Below are 3,114 nucleotides of genomic sequence, written 5' to 3'. Positions count from 1 at the left end.
CGAACGAGAACAGTGCATTATGGGACTTGTGTATTTTCTAAATTTGAACATACTCCTCCTGCTTAACTTCACCACATATCCCATAATGCATCACGGGTACAGACATGCGTTGATTTTCTGTTCCCTTGCGGTTTTATCTTACTTCGGCAAAAATAATAATAATAAATAAAAAGTCGTATCGAAATGTTCAGATCTTTTTCAAATAGATTTTGCTATACATACAGATTCATTCAATAAATTGTAATAATTTTGAAAAGTTCTTTATTTCAATAACTCAGTTCCTTAAGTGAAACACATTATGTAGATAATTGCACCAGAACGATGTTTTCAAGCCGTTATTTCTATTAATTATGACAATTTTCCCCTTACAACTAATGAAAACATGACTTTTAAGATTAGAATATGACGTCAGAGCGATCATAAAAAACATTGGTTATACAGAAATGTGTGCTTAATAAAAAGTATTTTTAATACCTACTTAAATGTTGTTATTTTCAAAAGGTGGCTACATATAATCTGACTAAGCATCATCGAAAAGCATAGTCTAATTTATTGATTATGACTGTAAATTAACTTATCACTCAAATTCAATTTGTTTTTCAGATAAAATAAACACAGGTTTTGAAAAATGAAAATAGTGTGCTTTTGTGACATTTTTAAAATGATTTTATGGCTCTTTAAATAATCCTAAACCCTCATTTGAAGAGCAAATATAATTGCTTATTTTATGCTGCCATGATATCACCAAACAAAGCTCCAAGCGACTGCTGCCATCAAGGAGGGCAGTGCGTTGACTTGCCCTGGCAGTGGGCACCCCTAAACGTGCTTTTATTCAGACGGGACTGGACTATCTATGTTTCATCTTCCCTTGGGGAGAATGCCTGTTTGTCTCAAATATTGAACAAGGAAATATAAAATGTTATTAAAAAATTAGATGTAGTTTATTTAGTTGAGGAACCAAAGCTGCCCAACTGAAGAAATAAACTAAATGACTGAAGAATCCAGTCCTGCCAGAAACTTGACAGCCCCTAAATCAGCCATTCTGTGGACTTTAATGTCCTGTTAGACTAATCAGTTGTGTCCAAAATTCAACCACGAAGCTGTTTATTTACAAAGCTACATTTAATCAAATATAAGTGGGAGATTGTGTCTTTATATTATTTGTATATGTGTATTTGCCTGAATTACTGCATGGAGCTGATCAGCTGACTCTTCTGAAGTGTGAAGAAGTCCCAGGCTGCTTTTTTTTTTACGGTGTCCTGTCCGACAAGAAGCCCAGAACATTTACTTTCACAAGTGGAGCATTACGGCTAACGCTTTAATGCTCCGCTAGATATTTATAAAATAAACTTTATTAGAAACTGTTTTTGGGATTATTTCAAATGCAATGGACACGGAAAAGAAAAGGAAAAGAAGCAAGAAAAAGACACAGGTGGGGCAAAATGGAAAAAGGGAGAGAAGGAGAGAAGAATGAGGAGAGAAAGAAGGATGAAGAGAATACAATAACACCTTTTCTACATATGCAGAAACATATATAACAACAGGAATGTTACCGAAAAATGCACGGTACTAATGAATGCAAGATGTATTTAGTGGTAACTGCGGCTCGATATATAACATCCGTGTATCTGTCAACACCTGAAACTAAACACCTGTGGGTGTGTGAGTGCACTTGTGTTTATAAGGTTTCTCCGTAAAAATGTGTGATAGTGAGTGTGAGGAGTCACAGACCTGCTTCCCTGGACCTGAGACAGACACGAAGGAGATCTGAGCCACAGACATCCAAAGCCCCCCCCAGAGCACGGGAACCTGGGAACCACCCCAGAGGAGAGCAGTCGAGAGCCACACAGAAACCATCCAGCAGACCTGAGGGCACATCACTCCCCAAGCAGAGGCCTGAGGTGCTGGCCGGCCGGCCTGAAGCGAAGCCACATCCGCGGTCACCCCCCCCCCCTCTTGGAGGGTAGCCCAGAACAGGGGCTACACTACACTTCTTCCTTCCACCTAACTTTCCATTATTACCCTTGAATACAGCCCTGTATGAAAAACCAGCTTCTTTAGCAATTCATTTTTGAGGCTTACCTCCCTTTTGAAAGGTATCAGTGACTGTTTGCAGGACAACTGTCAAGTCATGGCCATACATAACCTTTAGTTTTACAAATTCTCGGAGAAACCATTTTCGGTTTTCATTCGCTGCATGCCATAATCATTCTAGCTAATAGAAGTAAAGGATTGAAATATATTAATTTCTGTGCGTGATTAAGCTATTTATGATGCTCACTTTTAGAAATAAATGTATTTATTATTAATATTTAAATTTTTTAAGATGCACATGCAGTTCTTATGTAAGTTTCGTGTTCTTTAAATACAAAATTCCCAGATATATGACGAAAACATCGCTTTATGTCAGTCAGTCACCTTTACCACTTGATTACATGGCCCAGTGCATATCATGTTTTGGGAAAAACTCAAGTTTTCATCTTGTTCTCACGCCTGTTAGTCCCGGAAGCAAAAATGAAGCAGAAAGCGATGCTGTTGATGCAGGTAGGTTTCAGATAGATAGACTGGGTTGGTGGGGGCGGTGTTTTAACTCTTTTTATTCTCCTCCCCCCTCTTTGCTCCAGAACTCCTTATAATAACCTTCTCATTTGATGTGTCATTGTTTCTATTCGGCCAGCGAACCTGTCAGGATCATCACCCTAATCGCATGTAGTAGTTTTATTCTATTTACCAAAAGCACCGTTTTCTGCAGTAATGCGTCTGGGAACAAGTTCAGGAGCATCTTTACTTTCCTCAAACTTAAAGCAGTCTTACTTGATATTTATGTTTTTTTTTTGTAATTTCGTCTACTTTTATTGCACCGAAATATACGCTTCAATACCTGGTGCGGTCTGGGAGAAATAAGGATCTGAGGCGGGGACAGCAAATATGGAGGTAAAATTGATTGTTCTGTAAATTGCACAAGTTAAAATAGCTCCTTCTGAGCAAGCCCATTCATCCTGCACGCTGTTTGCTCCCAACTGTGCAGCAGCTGCTCTAACATTATAAGCGGTGCTGTCAGATTTGCCTGATAGTGTGCATGCATGTTGTTTCCCTCTCTCTCCGCTCTCCCTC

This window comes from Girardinichthys multiradiatus, chromosome 1, assembly GCF_021462225.1.
Source record: "Girardinichthys multiradiatus isolate DD_20200921_A chromosome 1, DD_fGirMul_XY1, whole genome shotgun sequence".
Taxonomy (NCBI): Eukaryota; Metazoa; Chordata; class Actinopteri; order Cyprinodontiformes; family Goodeidae; genus Girardinichthys; species Girardinichthys multiradiatus.
Note: the sequence above shows the minus strand (reverse complement) of the source record.